The sequence below is a fragment of the Artibeus jamaicensis genome, unplaced genomic scaffold, assembly GCF_021234435.1.
Source record: "Artibeus jamaicensis isolate MK-2021 breed Jamaican fruit bat unplaced genomic scaffold, CSHL_Jam_final contig_354, whole genome shotgun sequence".
Taxonomy (NCBI): Eukaryota; Metazoa; Chordata; class Mammalia; order Chiroptera; family Phyllostomidae; genus Artibeus; species Artibeus jamaicensis.
In genome coordinates, this window is record NW_026521803.1 from 15,399,239 (window position 1) to 15,420,089 (window position 20,851).

At 35.4% G+C, this 20,851-nt stretch overlaps 1 non-coding gene across 1 annotated transcript; it reads right to left on the reverse strand.

Moving 5' to 3' along the window:
- Nucleotides 1-14,816: 14,816 nt before the first annotated feature.
- On the reverse strand, nucleotides 14,817-14,923 carry LOC119057868 (U6 spliceosomal RNA). Its single transcript, XR_005084153.2, has one exon. It is a non-coding gene; the product is annotated as a U6 spliceosomal RNA (small nuclear RNA).
- Between the last annotated feature and the right edge of the window lie 5,928 nt (nucleotides 14,924-20,851).

A 20,851-nucleotide genomic window follows, 5' to 3' on the forward strand; every position in this document is an offset into this window, starting at 1 on the left:
AGAGAGAGGGGAAGGAAAGGAGAAAGAGAGAGAGAGAAACATCAGTGTGTGGTTGCCTCTCATGTGTCCCCCACTGGGAACTGGCCTGCAACCCACCCAGGCATGTGCCCTGACTGGGAATCGAACCGCGATCACATGGTTCGCAGGCCCGTGCTCAATCCGCTGAGCTACACCAGCCAGGGCCAGAGCTCTATTTCTTATGCTTAACTGCCAGGCTCTCTTTTGAATAGGAAAAATTGTTTCAACATAAAATATCATAACCAGAAATGAAAAGGTTAAACTCTGTCATGTTTCTTATTATTATTTCATATTTATTTGTTGGTTGGTTTACTTGCTTGCTTCTTATTTTTATTGAATTTATTTTGGTGACATTAGTTAATAAAATTATATAGGTTTCAGGTACACAATTCTGCAGTACATCATCTGTGTGTTGCATGTGAAATCCTCGAACTACCCCCGCCTACTCATTACTGCTTGTATTTGCCAATCTGAGGTTAAGGATATTGGAAGGGGCTGTTTAATTACATACTAAGAAGATACTGCATATGCATTTAAATTTATTTATTTGATTCTAAGTCATTTTATGTTGGAATGAGCCACTGTATTATATATTCTGTGATGCGGCACATCCTATCAGGTTTAAATAAAGCCAAGAGACACTATACAAATAAGTAAATAAGAAATTTTAATTTTATTTATTTTCTAATATCATGTTCTCTGAGACAACTCCTTAAATTTTCTCGTTACAAGAATATAAATGAAATTAAGTTAATATTCTTTGACAATTCTTTTTTCTTTAAGAAAGCCGCTATTCTATATGTTGAAGGTAAACGCTGATAATAAAAAAAAACTTTATTTGATGGACACCACCATGTTATTTCAATGGAATGTAAGTTTATAAAAGAAACCTACTCAAAGAAAGTAGTAAAAGAAGTAGAAAGAGCAAAAATTACATAGGAACTGGAAACATGTCTTGCCCAGACATAATCACTAGAACCATAGAGTGGTTAGCAGATGACAGAAACAGAAATGAGTTTCAATTAAGATACCACAGCTTCCTAACTATATGATCTATGACCTCAATCAGATAGATTATCCATCCTTTTAAACCTCAGTTTTCTAATCTACATACACAATGACGATAAAAATGGCACCAATTCTGATGTGGCTTTAAAGATGAGATAAAACAATGTGTTAAAGTTGCTTAGCCCCATGCCCCACAGATGCTCAGTAGCAGGACTGGATCTCAAGCCTTCCTAGAGTTGAGCCATGATGGAGAACTCAGGAATACTTGAAAAATTAACTTTCGGGGGATGTCTTACAGTACATACTGAAGAATGAACAAAGGCACTTCAGTAATATTTCATTGCTCCTGTAGACCAAACATGCAGGTAGCAGCATGCCCAGAAAAGCCCAAAAGCAAGATAATCATGAGAGAATGGGGGAGAGCAAATTTTTACATCTGTCATCATTCTCTCCTGTGTTGGTGGCACATTGGTTATTTAACTCCTTGTGAGAACTGAGAGATAACTGAGAAAGTTGTATACACATCTGGAATTATGACACAGCCATATTTGTATACAGGTTTTATATCTTTTGCCATTAAAGATATATTTTATTGCTTACATTTCTATCACTATATTTTTTTACCATTTTCAAGCTACTAGAAAAAGTATCTAATTTAGGGTTTTCATTTATAGCATTTATTTTACTTTGGTCAAAGTTCAACTTCCAATCATCATCTCCCATGGAACATCTCATGAGGTGTCATAGGTTGAATCGGATCCGAATATTACATAAAACGGACAAGTTGGGAAAGGGTAGTGAAGGCACATCAGATGTGGCTCCAACCAAGTCCTAACAAAGGCTTTAACAAACTAGGATTTTCTTGAGCCTTTTATTTCTTTTAGATTTCACTACTCAGCTTCATCTTGTTTTTTCCCCAAACCCCCAAAACACAGTTCTTTTATAATCGTTGATTTTTGTGTGTGCTCCCCTGTGTTGTGGGCCAGAGACTGTCAGGTAACAATCCCAGATGGAACATATCACCTTTAAATAATTATCCCCAAACTGTGAGGAACCTCTGGCCTTTCATTTTGTTTTTAATAAAGATAATGCCTGTCCTTTTAGTTAAACATTATCATTTGTGGGAAGTCCAAATGCCCTGGGATGAAATTATTTTTGTCATTAAATTGATAAAACAAACTATGCCAAGAAAATTTTAATTAAAATATAATAAACTTTGAGCAATGATCCTAATTTTGAAGTGCTTAACCTGTCAACGAGTGTTTTGTTGTTAAAGTTAACTTTTCTTAGTCCTAGAAAACTCCATTAGGATGGCTAGCAACTGTCCAAACTTTTAAATGCATACTTTTGAAAATAAGCCCTATGTGTTGCTTAGTTTATTGCTCCTTCATACTGTGACTATAGCAAATACTTGACTTGTGTTTGTCGAATGAGGCATGCCTAAACCCAAACCAAAATCATATAAATCATGGAAAGAATGGTACAGTTATTGATATTGCATTGTCTGAAATGATTTTTTACTCTATTAAAAGTATTTGTTGCTTTTTCTCTTTATTTTTCCTAACATGTTATTTCCACACTCTCCTTCCTTATTATTATTTTCTGGGGGTCGAGAGGGGACATCTCATATTGCCAAATCGAAACTTTTAATACTATTGCATCAGTAGTAGTATGAGTATTATAAAACTAATATAATAATTGTGAATTAAATGACATAATCTGCTTCGAGTAAGGATAACAACATCAACAAAAATTCATGATGTACGTGTGAGAGTATTTAGTAGTGCTGTTCAAAAAAAACCTCAAATTATTACGTGAGCTTGTGTAATGAACAAACTGATAATCTGAGAGTTTGGTACTATCTTTTGTAAATTGCAAAAGATGCAGGAAATGTATGCTACTGTACTCTTTAAAATGTAAAAAGGGAAGAGTTAGGGAGACTGTAAGGCCAGCAGTTGCTGCTGCAGAGAGTCTACAAAGAAACGTGACAGCACTGTGACAAACTCTGAAAGTCACGGTTAACCCTTCTAGGCTGTCACACGTGAAAAAGAAACTCTCCTGCTGCTCTGTCAGTCGTTTTTGCTATATGTTTATAGTGATTTGCCTTGTGAATTTGACCTGGATGGTGGAGACGAGAAAGGAAGGAAGGAAATCTAGTTAATACGTCATTAAGAGCCAGAGAAATTAAGTGGAAAAACAGATCTGAGAGAGATTTCAGCATTATTAAGGCAAATATTTGCTTGTCAACTTTGGGCAGTTTTGATACATAATGAAACAGGAATAGAAGATTTGAAAGAAATGAAATGGCTGGATCTGGCCATTGAAAGAGACTTTCCTAATGAGTCTGAGGATTGTTTACAAGCAGCAATGTTACTCATCATCAAGGTCATTTCCAAAGCCAGATGCTAGGAGGAAAATGCTGAATGTCACTGAACTTTGGGAACAATCTCAGAGATTAAATTTAAAAGGAAAACATGAAAATAAAGCTACAGAAAATCAAATTTACATAAATCCCCAACATGTGTGGGAAGGAGAGTGAAGAAATGGGAAGTCACCCAATCATAGGTTTAGGCCACTAGTAGCTCGGGAAATACACTTTTGTGGACATAGGAGAAAATTTTCTTTGTCCACATGGCCAGAGACAAGAGGGTAACACATCACTGTAGCATAATCCAATAAGACAGCGGTCTGTCTACTAGGAGATCTTCAACCTCTACGGGTTTCAGGGAGCATTCTTAGATCCAGCAGCAGTATCTGCCAAGTATGCATTGGCTCTTCCAGCCCCAACATATCAAGCTACAACATAGATAAACCTTAAAAACATTATGCTAAGTGAAAGAAACCAGTGACAAGAGGTCAGATTGTATAATTTCACTGATATGAAATATCCAAAATAGGTGAATCTAGTGATTGCCTAAGTCCAAGGGGGACTGTGGCTAGGGGATAGTGAGAAATGGCTACTCATTGATACAGGGTTTCTTCTGGGGGTGATGAAAACATCCTGAAATTAGGTAGTGACAATGATCGTACAATGCCACCTAAAGGCTAAAAAAATATCAAATTGTACACTCTACATGGATGAATAATAGATGTGAAATATATCTCAATAAAGCTATTATAAAAATTTATTTAAAAGGATGCTCACAATCTTAGATGTGATCTGCGAGTTGTTACAGTTTGCAGTACCAGCTGCTCAAATAATCTCTACGTCTGGGAAAATGACCTGCATCAACTGAAAATACCTAAATATTGCAATTCTACTCATAAGACCAATGGAACCAATTTCTAAAGAGCCACACAGATCTCCAAACACAATTCAGGGGGGGTTGAAAAGAGGTGGTTGGGGCAAAGAATGCTGTGGAGGCATGTGCAAGTATTAGTCAAATATAACCATCATTATTTTCCTTTATTATTAACCTTTTATTGTGTGAAATAGAGATTATTCTACCTCTTGGTACAGAGAGCACTCCACACATTGCTTTATTAAAGCTTCACACAAACTCAGTTATGTAAATGGAGAGACTGAATGATCTGAACCATCCAGAACCAGGAAAGGAGAGAGCCAAGATTGGAACATAGGCCTTTTTGGCACTGGGCCCTGTCGTACTGCCTGCTTGTCTCAGGATTTGGCCCTTTAGCATGTTTAGAGCTCTATCTTGTTTTGAAAAAAATTCTCTGGAAATGACTGCAGGAAAAGAAGATTCTACTGTTTTTTGAATTTCTTATTTATTTCACTTAACAGAATGAACGTAAACTAAACATAATGGCTTTAATCAGGCTAATGTTTCATTCTGTGCTGGCATCATACACAACACTGAAAAATATATTTTGAGTGGGAATATAATTTTGTATAGTCACTTTGAAAAACTATTTGTTAATATTCACTTAAAGTGATTAGACGCACATTCTGTGGCCAATTTTATTCTTAGCCATTGATCTGACATGCACACACACCAAATGGCATGTATAAGAATGCTCTTAGCAGCTTATTCTTAACTAGTGGAACCCCTAAAAATGATCCAAATAAAATAAATGTATTTGTCTTACTCAATTGGAATAATATAGAGTAGCTCCTTCCTGAATCTATAACTATACTCAGCAACAAGAAAAACATACTATTGAGCAAAAAAGGCCATACACAAAAAGTACATAGAGTATGATTGTTAATAAAAAGTTAAAATCCAAAAAGAAGTTAATCTAATCTCTTAAAAGTTAAGACAATGTTCACCTGGGAACAGGAGCGGGAGGTAATATTACCTGGAAAGGAAATAAAGGGGCTTCTCCGGTGCCAGCTCTGTTGCTTCTTACTATAGGTGCTCGTTCATGAGTGTGTTAACTCAAAACTGACCAAACTACACACTCATGATTTTGTATTTTTGTTTGGATAAGTGTGCATATTCAAATATACATAATGTGAGTTCCTTCAGAAGAGTTATTCTGAATTTCTAGCTTTTGCCAACAAACTTCACAACTAAATGTCCTCTATAAAATATGCATGTGACCATTTTTCTTCTTACCCAGTGGAGCACAGCCTAGGAGAAATCCTCCACTGTAAGGGACTATGTATTTTTTCCAACTTGCACCTATATGTTGTACAATCACACAACATGGTACTGTACACAAATGACAAATTGCTCCAGGGCATACCCCTCAGGAGACCTAATGTTGCCTGAGAGGTGATTTTGACAGCAAAGCAATATAACACATCAAAAGTGACAAATGTGCACTTGTGATAATACTCCTGGGAGTTTTTGTGAGCAGGTGGCATTGAAGAAGTAATGTTTGACAAGAGCCAGCAGTTTGAAACACGTGGGCCAGAGTTTTCTCGGCAAGAAGAAAGAGAAAATGACAGGCCCCTGAGGTGAGAACAAACATGGAATTTATGAAAACAAGAACCAGGTGGAGACACAGAGAATCAACAAAGGTGGGAGGACAAGCAGACAAAGGTTGGATGACTCAGGTAAATGCAGGCGAGAAAAATAGATTTTAGTGAAACTCCGGAAGGTTAAAACAGGTCAGTGACATAATCTAATTGGCATTTTTTAGAAGTTCATTCTGTCTGCTGTACACAAAAATCAATTGCATGTGGGAAAATGGAAGCAGACAACCTGTTACAAGGTTACTGTTATAGTCCAGATGAGAGGTATAGTCACTTAGAGAACAGGACATGCTGAAGGACCATATGTAGCAATGACAGACATAGAAGAATATTTAGGGGCTTGAACAAGTCAAAGAATGGTTGTTTCATTTAATAAGAAAGCTTAGTGAGGCCAAGATCAATTGTAAGAATGAGTATACAACAGTTAGTCCAAAGCAATGAAAAGCTTAATTAACGTTATATGTGTTGTTACTATCACTACCAAATTGCCTGTATTGATAATCCACAAAATTCTTAAATCTTGATCTGTGCCCTTGAGTTTGGCAGCCATAAAAATTCACATTCAAGGTTCCTCAACATCAGCATTTATACTTAAAAGGAATCCTGAAGTGTGCTTCCCTTTTTCAGGTAATGAGATTAAAAATTAGAGAGATAAACAATTTTTCTCAAGGACAACTTTGTTCTGTGAAATTAATACAGGAAAACCCAAATAAAGTTGGACTTGGAAAGCCTGTAGAGGGAGCTCAAACAGGAAGATGACCTCAATTATACCTACAGTTAATTCAGTTGGAGATCCTAACAGAAAGGGCCACCCCTTGAACTCCCAAACTAGAAGAGCAACTACTTTACTACTCCAACAGAAGGAAGGAAGATATTTTTCTAGCTTAGCAACAATTCCAGCCAATGAAAATACTGCAACTCAGCCAACGAAAAGCTATTATCACCAGAACTCTTACTTTCCCCCAAGAAATTTCTTTTTTCCTTGCTGATAACTTTTTTGTTCTCTCCTCCTTTCTATAAAAGCCTTCCATCTAGCATAACTGCTGGGAGTATCTCCACCGCCTGTTAGGTGAGATGCTGCTCAATTCATAAGTCATTTAATAAAACCAAGTTCATCTCCAACTTTACTCAGTTGAATTTTTTTAAACAATTCTCTGTGGGCGCCACTAGCCCCCTTGGCAAAGCCAGGGGGTCAGGCCGGCATAGCTACTGCTCGTGGAGACGTGACCGTAAGCCCCCCTTGGCAAGGCCGGGGGGCCGGGGTCAGCTGGCAAGGCCGCTGCCCGTGGCACTGTTCCTCTCCACCTTGCTTGGCTCCCTGCCTGGAACCTGCTGTGGCTAGACAATAGGTCTCCCAAGAAAGCTAGACAGCCTGTTTCCCTGTAGAAGGGTAGGTCATGCACCGGTGCTTGATAAACAGGGATGTTTTGATAGCACCCTGTGTGCCCCTGTTGTTCCGTAGAGTAGCTTTGCAGAAAGGACAAAGAAACTGGCTTGGGTACAGCCCCCTCCTGCTTATTCCCCATAATTGTAATAAAAGCCTTGAATAAACGGAGTTCGGGGCTCAGCGGGATGCTGAGACCTCTCCAACCTGACTCCCTGCGTCCTTAACTCATTTCCGCCCCCTCCCCTCTCCTGACGAGGCTGGTCCGCGGCAATTCTCAAAGCCAGAATGTCCTGAAATCCACTCTATGAATATGAGACATATTTTCAATCACTATATAGTAGAGTAAAAATATTCCTTATAACCAAAATTGCCAATGGTCACTTGCACTCTCTCAGGGAAATAGTACAGCTTGTTTAAGTTGTAGATACATGTCTATCCTGCAAATGTCAAAACTGCTTCTGTATCTCATGTGCTGTGAAATAGTAAAAAACGAAATTAGGTAATTTGTCTGTTGTCCAGCAGAGTGCATTAATGAATCTCTTTTATGGCAAGGTAGAATCAGGAGTCCATAACTAACCTTCCTTGTATGTGGAATGAATTGAGTTTCCAAGAAACTCAGGGCCTTCTTCAAAGCTTACTAATATGGAGTTGCAGACAAAGAACAAGGGATTATAAAGTAGAGAAGAGTTTGAGCAGTTCAGCCATTTAAATACCACTCTCCACTACAACCACCATGGGCCAACTCTTTCAGTAGAAAAGACCACACAGAAAAGTTTGCTTGAACTTGGTGGCAGTGGTGGTGGTGGTGGTGGTGGTAGTGGCGATGGTTAGAACGTCATGCAAATTGGGTTGATGGTCTCTATCTGGTTCGACAGCAAAAGGAACAAAGGAAATGAGGCAGCAGATGCTTAACTCAGGAGATAAATAATAAACGATGCTAATTTGCAACACACATCTCTACAAACAGGTACACGCATATATATGCAATATATATGCATTTAGTTAATTAAAATTCAATAGCAATTGTAGCAATATTTTGTTACTCAGATCAATAAAAGATATTTGCAAAGAGAAGAATTTTATCATTGACATCTTTTGGAATGTTAGCACAGTGATTAAAAAATATCAATTTTGATATGTTTTATTATTTTTATAATTCTCTGAAGACAATGCCTACATCAAGGATAGAGCACATCTAATGTATCCAAGGACCAGACCTCCTTGGGTGCACCACTGCAAAAAAATGACATGCAAAGATGGGTTACTAAAATTAGTGTATACAGGTGTGGGCAAAAGTAGGTTTACAATTGTAATAAAATTAATAATCTAATAATTAATAATAATACAAGAATAAACTCTGTGTTTTGCATAACCACAACTGTAAACCTATGTGTGCTAAACCCTGTATAAATGCATATATAAATCCTATGTATTGCGTGTATACAACACATACATGTATACATATTTCTCAAAGGGACATGGTGAGCTCAGCTAATATTTGTTACAGTTAGAATATTAAATCTAAAAGGCTAACATTTATCAAAAGATCACTAATTTCTAAGAGCTGCAAAAACATCATCCTGCAATATAAACATCTTTCTTGAAAGTAAACTTTACAGTTCATACAGAATAGTTGGCTTCAAAATATAATCTGACACTGCAGACAGTATTCAAATATATAAGCTTAAATGTTATAACTAATATCAGACTCTGTACAAAGATAATCATTTTCCATGATGTGTATATAAAATGAATGTAATAAAATTTTTGATTCTACATTATGAAAATATACATTAAAAAGCAGATTCTCTACATAAAAACTTTCAGGTTCTCATAATTCTGTAAATGTCATTTTTTTCATAGAGAATAATGACATCTCAGGATAAATACCCTAAATTTCAAACTGTTCTTTTTGTAATCATGTAAAAGACACACATACAAAAATAAATGCTATGAGGTAAAATGAGGGGTTTGCTTAAAATTTGGCTTTAATGTCATCTATCTCTGTAAAGTGACTATTAGGGCCAGCAACACAGGCACTCACTCAATAGAGATCCCACAAGTAGTAAATCTTCTGGTAGTTTCTTCTCACATAAGTTTTCCCCATGAGGCCATTCATAGTTATTCATAATTTTAGAAGTGCTTAAAACAAAAACCAAGGAATCTGGATGGAAACAATACGCTTGAGGAGAAAAACCACTGGAAGTCCCTACGTTTATCTTTATGCCTTTGTTTGTACCAACCAGGCTCATGAATTAAAATCTGGGGGACAGAAAATCAATAAAATACATTAAGCTCGATTTGGTTCCACTAGTTAAAAAAATAAAAATGAAAACAAACCTTCTTATTCCATTCAAAATACATGGTCACCTACATGGTCTCAGCCCTCCAGGAGCACAGCTTGTCTTAAAGGATTTACAGATAAGACGGAATAAACAAGAGGGACAAGATTTAAGGGCCACACTGTTTTAACAACTACAAATAGTATTGATTTTCCTCAAACAGCTGAGAAATATTTGATTTAAGCCCTATTTGGCCCATGACAAAGAAGTGTTAGGGTAAATTCAAATTGTTAACTTGCTGCATTAAAGATTAAGTATTCTTTTAAACCCCAGTTCTGGTTAGTGTCTGCGCTCAGCAGCAAGGAAAGCTATCCTGTAAAAAAGCAGTGACTAAGGGAGCAGCTTTGCCCGGGGCTAATCCTTTGTGTCCGAGTCACTACCTCCGAGAGGCATGTAGTATAACAACTTGCAAAAGCTGCTGCTTTGGGTGGCTCCGCCTACGGTTTTAGACTCTGCTTAGTCTTTTAGTACTAGGTGGGTATCTATGACTCTGATATAAAAGAAAGCATTTTGTTTCTGTACAATTTGATGCAGACCCTTCAGTTTGCTAACATGCTAAAACCATCACTCTGCTGGTTTCGGTTTCCTATTAGCCTACTTAAAGCAAACAAAATTTTGTCCACCGCTTTGTCTAGGATTCCTGCCTCCCTGCAGCTTCCAGCTACAACTAGCCCAGTGCATCTGCAATTCACTACATGAATCCTAATAGACTGACTTTGCTTATGGCCTTGGCAATATCGACTTGTCATCCAATGTTAAAGTTTCTTCCAGGATTCTGTGCTCTTGAGCTCAGTGCTTCATGTCAATAGCTCTCAAAGCACCCATTGTTAAATGGAGGAGGTAAGGGAATAAACATATTCACCTACTCTTCTAATGTGAGACTTAAGATAATTCACTATAACCTCAGGTAAATCAGTCATTCAGAAAGAAAACAATGGATTGATTATTCACTGATTCATTTACCCACTTCACTTACCCACTTATTAAAAATGAAGTCCATACATACAGGAAACCTGTTTTTGTTTTCTGCGGATCTAGTTGCAAAAACAGTATGGGCACATATGTTTACATTCAGAAAATACAAAGAAATAAAGTAAAGGTAACCTTCTGCCCTCAAAGATCTTACTATTCCATAAGCAATCCACCTGTGTTAACAGTGAAAAATTCTATGGGCAGAGAGGGGGAAGGGGGCGGGGGACAAGAGGAGGGGAAACTCAGAAAACCAAAGATCTCTTTCCCCTTTGAAACCTACTTTGGATATTATCTTTGGCATCATTTAACCTCTAGGTACCTTAGTTTGGTCATGTGGAAATGGAATGATGTACACTGTATGAGGATAATATATTGAGTTCAGCCATGTAAAACAGAGAACCCAAGTAAATAATAGAGGCTTTAACAAGATGAGTACGTATTTCTCTTCAAATAATCAAATTTCTATAGTTACAATTTAGGGCAGGCTTACCATCAGAGACCCAAGGGGGGGTTTTTGTCCCCTGCTCAGTTGTCCTTAACATGTTCATGTCATTTTATTGTGATAGATGGCTGTTGGAGCTTCAGTATCACAACCATATTCCAAACCAAAAATTGGGAAGAAGAAAAGGTCAAAGGGTTCATTTGGCTGAGATGAATTCCTTTTAAGGAATTAGGCACAGGCTATACTTTCCCTTAAATCACAATGGCTAGAACTCTACCCCATATTTACAAAAGATGCTAGGAAATGAGGGTTTTTTTAAGGTTGTCACTTGCATATACAACAAAATCAGAGCTCTGTTAGTAAGAAGGTAAGGACGAATAAGTATTGAATAACAAACTTACTGTTTCGGTCACAAGTACAATCTGCTTATATATACAGCAAACATTTATTGCATGTGCATTTTGGGTCAAGTATATCAAGTATATTGCAATAGTTACTATGGAAATAGAGGAGTATAGAGATGAATGAAATGCTTCTTATAGACTGAATATTGGTGTCTCCTACAATTTATATATTGCAACTTAATTCTGATGTGATGGTACTAGGAGATGAGGTCTTTGAAATGTGTTCAGTCAGGAGGGTGGAGCCCTTGTGAATGAGATCAATGCTCATATAAGAGACCCCAGGGACCTCCCTCATCCCTTCCACAGACAGTGAATGAGGCAGTGGGACCTCACCACCAACTACCAGATCTGCCAGAGCCTTCATGTTGAACTTTCCACCCTCCAGAAAAGGAAGAAACAAATGCCTCTGTTTAAGCCATCCAACTAACAATATTTTGTTATAAAAACCCGTGCTGACTAAGACAGTGCTATTCCAAGTGTCTTAAAAGAGAGATAATGAAATATTTATAAGAATTTTTTCATCTGCAAGTCTGTTTTAAAAGCCTTATAAACCTGATGCAGCAGTCCCAGGGCTAGCCTGTATTTGAGGGAGGGGACACTGACTTTGCCTCTCAGTCAGAGGGCTATTGCAGGAATTGCTGTAATCGTCTGTGAAACAATTTCATACATTTCATAAGGTCTCCAGTGTTACTTTGGTAGGCTGAGTGTCTACCTGCCTGCTATGAGCACTTTTCCTTACCATGGTCAAAATTCTCTAGAGTTTATTATATATAGCTTTGTTCAAATAATTTATTTACAGAAAATTCAAGAAATAATTCTAATGAAGCGAAGCAAGACATGGATAATCTAAAAAAGTGATAGGGGTGATTTATTTGGGGAATGAATTTATTCAGAGGATTTGCTTCTATGACTATATTTTTTCTTGCAGGTTTGAAACTTTATTTGCATACCCTGGGCACGAAAGTGGGAGAATTCTGAGTACAAAGAGATGATGATCTGGATATAAACAAAACTCCATCATAGAGAAGCCACACATTTTAAAATATATAGATCACTGAAAGTTGATGCATAGTACATCTGCTTTTGTTGATTCAATTTCTCCACCATATTATAAAATCTTTGAATAGAGGGGAGTAGTTACAAATTATAAAAATATTAAAGTCGAGCATAATATGCTGAGACCTAAGTCTGAATACAATCAATAATTCTTAGTGACAAGAATATAGTTACCTAGCTCTAGTGTTGACCCAAAAGCTAATGAGTTGAAGTGATTTTATTGTGTCTTTTATTTCCTTTCTTCTGTTATAAATATTTGTTGTGTGTATGTGTGCACCCATGTAGAAAGAAAAAAAGAAAGGAGAGGGGGGAAATAATAAAATAATGATAGAAAATGATATTAGCATTTTTTCTTTATGCCAAAATTCATAGTAGTAGAAAGAATGGTTTTACTACATGATAAGCATTTAAAACACATTTTATAAATATAAAGTGATTTTGAAGTTTACCTCAGTGAATGTAATGGAATACTTATTGCTTTTATTTAATTTGGAATGGGATATACATTACTGTCTCTTAGCTAGGTTCTTTTTAAACTATTAATGATTTAATTTTCAATTTCATCAAGAAGAAAAAAATAGTTATTGCATAGGTGTCTTTTTCTCCAGACACTGAGTCATTATTTAATTATTGTTTATAACTTTACATACCAAATTTGTATTTTTATCTGTGTGCTGCAATTGACTATACATATTTAATTCATTATCTCATATACTTTTTAATCAAGGCATATGAAGATCATTAGCTTTTCTTATAATGCCATGTTTTCTTCAAAGACTAGAAAGAATGCAGAAGAGACAATATTTAAAATCATATTAGGAGTAAATTTTCCCCTTGTAAAAATATGGATTCACAGAGTCAATGCATCACAATCAAGATTAACAAAAGAAATCAATGCTGAAACACACTGTAGTAAAACAAAAATACCAAAGATAGTAGTAATCTTGAATGGAGACAAGGCAACATGAACTGCAATTTAATGACTATTAAAAAGACCATGAAATTGTCAACAACAGCAACAGGAGCCAGAGTCATGAAAAGTTATCTTTAAAGGATTAAGAGATGATAACTATCAACAAGAATTATAACAAAATATAATGCATTGTGTTATCGATACTTTTATATAATTCCAAATTAGTCAACATAAGCACTATATAAGATTGCATATATGTGCGATAAAAGTACTATGTATACTGTGGTAGATGGATATGCATAGTACAGTGTATAACATAGTATAATATAGAGCAACATGATGTAGTATAGTATATCTATTACATACTATTTTTTGAATAGTGCTTATTCTAAAATGAGAGAAGGTAGAAGAATAGGATAGCGGAGGAGCACATTCAAGGCACACTATAGTGATGAATTTTTTATATGTGTCTTGATTCATGAGTTTACATTGTACCATAATTTAAAAAGTAAATAAGCATAGACAAAGATAATAGTGCTTTAAGCAAGAACTCTGTTAAAATTAAAAATAAAAAAGATCTGGATTCATAAAATAATTGAGCCTAAGAAACAGATAAAGACATAAAAATTATCACTTGATACCACTATTTGACTGCTAATAATCTTCACTATGCCACAGAAGACAAATAGCTGTTGAATTTATGGTGTCCTGTGTGAATAGTCCTCATCAGCATGGACTGCCTTTCTTCCCTCAGGGTTGAACTGAGGTGGAGAGTACAGCTATGGAAAGATTTTTCTAGTATCATGGACTCTGAATCTCTTTTCTATTACACACAGAGAAACACTTATCACCAAAATAGGTTCTAATCTGCTTCTAATGGTTCTACACAAACTCAGACAGAAATGGGGCAAAGATGAAATTCTACATTAAGGATAGGAGTCATAATATGTAGAAAATAGAGTAAAAGCAATATCAAATACAAATTACCTGGAGGTAACTGATTTAGGATTAATTTGTTCATGAAAGTTCTCTGATTTTGTAAATTATCGATTGGTATTATTTTAGGTCATGATGCATTTGCAATTACTATCTCCATTAGTTCTACCTCACTTAATATTTTTCCCATATCACCTTGTGTGACCTTGGCCCTGTGCAGAAATATAAAGAAGAAAGACATTGATTGGGACCAGAGTCTTGCCAGGATTTGCTGATTCCATGATGGCTACTGACATCATTGAAACAAGGCTGTAGATACATTCAGCCATGCTTAAACAATGTATTTTTTATCAAAATTTATACTGGCTACACACGTCTCCAATTTATTTTTCATTATAACCATATTGTTTTAAAGGTGTTTTTGTACTCCTTGTTTTTACTATCAGTTTGGTGTATTTTTCAAATATGGAATAAGTCACAAATTTGTGTGTCGTCCTTGTCCACAGACCAGTCTAATCTTCTCTGTATCCTTCCAATTTTAGTATATGTGTTACCAAAGTCAGCACTACCATTAATTTTAATAAATATTGTCAAGGTCATATATTAAACTCTTACATTATTTATATATATTTGTAATGAAAAAAATTTATATGTGAGAATGTAGATACCAATGTTCCTATTAGCAGATTGTTGTATCTGAAAAGATCTTTGGTGAGATTTAATACAAGTATATATATTCCTGGAAAACTTAAGTCATTTTATTTCAGGAAACAATGCTGCTTTGTGTAAAAAAAAAAGACTTGAAAAAATCTGCTACATATATAATAATCTTTAATGATAGCAGCTGACAAAAGAATAAGGCTATAATTAAGTTCAGTTCAGAAAAAGAAAACACTTTTCATAATGTAGCCTGCAGAATTTCTTTTCTTATATCATTAAAGGTTTTAGAGCAAAAAACAATCAATAAATAAAGCAATCAGTGCTTGTTTCATACCATCAAAAGCACTTTAATAGCTACATAGAAATGTCACTTTAGTCTAAAAAGATATACAGGCACAAGGAAATATAATAAGGCCATTATTCAATAAATTAAATAGGAGCATATTTAGCCTTCAGATTCATAAATGTTCCCACAAATGGCAGGATTTTCATCTGGTTTAGGCTGAATAATATTTCACTGTATGTATTGAGGGTGTATGTCACAATTTTGCTATGCATTCATTTGCCAAAGTATATTCAGATTGCTTCCCACGTCTTGGCTATCTCGAATAGTGCTCCAATAGATATGGGAGTGTAGATAACCTTCAAGATTCTGATATCAATTCTGATATCAATAATACCCAGTGATGATATGAATATGTCATATAGTAGTTTTATTTTTTAGTTTTGAGGAACCTCCATATAGTCTTCTATAGTGGCTGCCTCAATTTATATTACCATGAACAATGTATATGGGTTCCCTTTTGTCCACATCCTCACCAAAACTCATTTGCTGTTGTTGTTTTGTTAACAGCCATCCTTACAAGTGTGAGGTAATATCTCATTGTGGCTTTGATGTGCATTTTCTTGATGGTTAGTGATGTTGAACATCTTTTCATATACCTGTTGGTCATTCGTATGTCTTCTTGGAGAAATGTTTCAGTTCCTTTGCCCATTTACTAATTGGATTGTTTTCTAGCTGTTGAGTTATAGGAATTCCTTTTTTATTTTGGAGAGCAACCTTTTATCAGACATGTAAGTTGTAAGTATTTTCCCTATTGTGTGGGTTATATTTTAATTTTGTTGATTGTTTCCATTGTTTTTCAGAAGCTGATTTTTAGTATTTTGTATTTCTTTCCCTTCAACCACTTTACTGAGGTATGACTGACATACTAAAAGCTGTACATATGTAATGTAAACAACTTACAAAGAGTTTGGAGAGAGGTGGACACCTGTGAAACCATCAAGTATTCTTACTAATGAGAAATTTATAAGACTAGACTTTATGAGAAATCTAAAGTAGCCAAACTTATAGAAGAAGAATAAGAATAGTGGTTGCCAGGGCCTAGAAGGAGGGAGAAATAGGGGGTTATTAAGTTAAAGGGTACACAGTTTCAGTTGTACAAGATCAATAAATCCTGGAGATCTACTGTACACCACTGTACCTGTAGTTAATAGTATGGTATTGTATACTTAAAAAATGTGTTTACAGGGTAAATGTTATGTTTGCTTTGACCACATAATAATAACAATAATGAGGATTGGAGGAAATTTTAAAGGTGATAGATATGTTTATGGAATAGATCATGGTGATGGCTTCACATGTATATAATTACTTCCAAGCTCATTAACTATGTATAGTTTTTTGTATGTCAATCATACCTCAGTGAGTGAAGTTTTTTTCTTAAGAAACAGTATATTTTCCTAACATAAACTTTACCTTTTTTCTGTTTTATACATGCATACCAAAATCTTAAATACTACTGATTGAATTATGATCAATTATTTGCTACAATAAATGTTTTGGAGGAGATCTTAAGTAAGATGCACTATTTTTGGATATGCAGTATGTGTTGGCAAATATGGATATTTAAGACAAATGTCATTCTGTCATGAGCACAGGCATAAGAGTTAAAACTAAGTTTGAAACTTGGCTCAGCTCTTTCACAGCTGGTGACTTTGGGCAAGTTTCCTTACCAGAAAATGGAGATAGAGACTTCCCTACAGGCAGATCTTCAACATGAAATGATAAGTGCATATAATGATTTGTGAAAAGATCTGTCATTTAATAAACACTCAGTGAATGGTCATTATGTCATTCATTTATTTTGAAGGGTAACATCAAGAGAGAAATAGAAAATAAATGCTAGTCTAGTCCAAGTGCTGATAACCTAAATATTCAGTGAGCTTAATACAATTCAGGGTTTAATCTAAGAAAATGTCATAAGGTCATTAATTTCTTTTCTCACATAACTCAATTTTGGAAGAAATCAGATATCTTTTTGTGAAGATGGTTGCTTTTGGCTCCTGATGAAAAACAGCAAAACAGATATGATGCTAGGAAATAGTGGGTGGGAGTGTGCCAATTTGGTGGGCCAAATCAAATTTCTGTGGCTACAATGACTTTTAGAAATTGAGTCCAACTTCTTTGGGACTCTCTGAGCTTCCTGGATTTCCTGGAAGTCTATTTCCTTTGCCAGATTGGGAAAATTCTCCTTTATTATTTCTTCAAATAAGTTTTCCACTGGTGGCTGTTCCTTTCCCCCTTCTGGTACCCCTATAATTCGGATGTTGGAGCATTCAAAGATGTCCTGGAGGTTCCTAAGACTCTCCCCATTTTTTTGAATTCTTGCTTCTTCACTCTTTTCTGTTTGGCCATTATTTGCTTTCTTCTGGTCCACTCCATTGATTTGAGTCCCAGTTTCCTTTTCATTGCTATTGGTTTCCTGTGCAATTCCATTCATTTCAATGAGTTTTGCCTTCATATGTTTGTCTAATTTGTGGCTATAATCAACCAGTTCTGTGAGGATCCTGATCACCAGTGTTTTAAACCGTGCGTCTGAGAGTTTTGCTACTTCTTCATTGCTTAGATTTATAGGGTCTGGGGCTTTGAGATCTTCTTGAGCCATTTTTGGTCTGTTTGCACCCGTTAAGTATGAGAAGTGGAGCCTTGGACTCCCAAGTTGCTGGGTTATGACGCTGTATGTGGGGGCATGGTCAGAGTGGGGAAATGGTGGCCCCCTCTGCTGTTTTGCGCACGGAAACATAGAAATTAAGATCTCAAGGAAGGTTAGCAACAGGGGAGTGGGAAGAGGAGAAGGGGGGAGAAGGTACAGAAAATAAGTAGCATAGACAGTAGATAGAAAATAGATGGGGGGAGGGCAAGAATAGTAGAGGAAATGTAGAATCTAAAGAACTTGAGACACATGGTCATAAACTAAAGGGGGGGTAATGGTGGGGATGGGGGTAGGGTGGAGGAGAATGAAGGGGGAATAGGACAACTGTAATGGCATAATCAATAAAATAAATAAATTTTAAAAAAAAGAAATTGACAGCAGGCTGATACCACGTTTTCATATTCATCCTCAAACAGAGTGAGCTACAAAACTCTTAGCTTCAAGCCTTCCTGATTGGCTGCATTATAACTTTTGGAAGCTTTATAACTGAACTTTAAAATAAATCCACATAATTTGGGGCTTTAAATTCAATTTTTGGAATGTTAATCTAAGAGGACAACAGACATTTATTCTGTGCAAATGTGCCATTGGCTCTCTTAAAACCACGCCACACAATTCTTCTGCCTGTGATTGAGAATCTTATATTGCCTCTTGTCATCGTAAGTTCCGTGAAAGGCAGTAATTTCTTAATGGATATTTGTTCACCTGTCTCATCTATTCCAATAAAAAGCTGAAATAAATATACACTTGAATTGCTCTGAGGATTTATTCACAAAGAAATTATCTGTCAGGAAGTTAGTTATATCCATGAGACATTCATCCCTTCTCTGTGTGTAGTGGGCCACCAGATGGTAGCTCTCCACAGCTCTTGTGGGCTGTGAATTGGCACTAATTGAAACATCAACACTCACTTAAGGCTCCTATAGAGAAACCACATCCCCAGTTCTCCAAGTCCTCTAAACCACGAATTTAGAGTGCACTGCATTTAATGTTATTGTTTTTATTTTGCAAAAATCAATAACATCTTTTAAAAAATTTTACACATGCGGTAGAAAAAAATCCTTGAAATTCTATCATTTACATTTCACATTAAGTTTATTCTGATTCTAAATGGCTCCGAATAGCATTTATTTTTAAGATGGTATAAAACATTACTGTGATGAATGTCACTCTAAGAAGGGTACTATTTTGAATTGCTTTGATTTCTCTGAAGATATATACACAGATTTTTTTTAAGATGGAAAATTAAAATAAATTACTATTTGAGTATCTCCTGTTTCATTTTCAGGGCCATGTGATAGACAGACAAGAACACACTTAAACAGATAATGGTTACTCACATAAGCAGTGTCCCATTTATTATTTCTACAGCAAATATTTTTATTGATCAAGTTCCTAATTGTTGACAAAACTGTATAATAAAATCTTAATTCAACTTACAAATGTTGATTGAAAACTCATAAGTGTTATTCATTGTGCCAGACATGATGGCAGAACAAAGATAGCTGTGGAATAATTTCTAAAAATTTGAGGAAGAAATCAACAAAAATGCAGGGACAAGAAGAATGATTTTAGGAAAATTGGGGTGTTTGAATAGAGATACCAAAATAACCTTTTTTGGCAGGGATCAGGAAAAATATTGAGGAGTAATGAAAAATAAAATAGATTTAGAGTAGATGAAGATGGGGCAAGAACACTCCAGAAACAGAGAATAAAGTTACTAAGAATAAAACATGAAAGTAGTTAGTAGGGTAAATTCCTAAAAAAAAGAGGTTAAATAAATGGAATAAAATGAGACATGGACTCTATTCTGGAAGTTAATTGTTGACTTCACACAAATATAGTTCTCACTGACAGAAAATTAAAAATCTCATTAGAAATTAATAATTTCTATTATTTTTCTGGCTTGCTTTTTTGTGCAATATTAAAATTTTGAGATTCAATCATGTATATTTACATTGCTGTTAATTAACAGGTTTTCACTGATATACCTCTATTTATTTATGCAATTTTCAGCCAATAATTTGGAGTCATTTCCAAGTGATTTTTCTATTAGAAAAATGCTATTACATACATTCTCAGAATATGCCTTGGTACACTCTTGCAAGAATTTGTCTAGGTAATACATGTGAGATTATAATTTCTCAGTCAAAGAAAATATGCACCTTCAATCTTACTAAATAATGTTAATCTTTTTTCCAAATTGCTTGTACCAATTTATATACCTACAAGTATTAAACAAAAGATTCTGTTGAGACATATTCCTTCTAATAATTGATACTTTGGACCTCCTAATTTTTGCCACATGGATGTATATTATCAAGCAGATTCCTAGCTACTGAAAAAAAACAGAAAGCAAAATTGTCTATGATCATACAGTTCTGGTCCTAGAGAATAAGAGTTTTTTACTATTATTTATGACTACAACACATTTGGAAGAGACTCTTAAAATGACATGCATTAAAATATAACCTGTATTTTTTATTAGCCATTAGAACTATAAGTAGTCAGCTCTTTGCTGTTTTTGCTAATTAAAAAGAAAGCATAACAGTGATAGTAAAAAACATAAAAAATGACTTATGTATGCTCAGATACATAAACAATCTTCCAGATCATGCATATTTATACACCTTTTTTATCCTTGGTTTTGTTTAAAGTGGGACAGTTGTCCCCGAAAGCTCAAACCATGCTTGATTTTTCTGATGACTTATGTGATATAATAATGGACTTGATCATCTGACACAAACAGTAAGAGCATACAATGTAATATTTCAAATAGAGCCTTTATAGGCCTGCACATAAGACAATGTGTCATAGTATTAGAGGCTTGGCATTGAT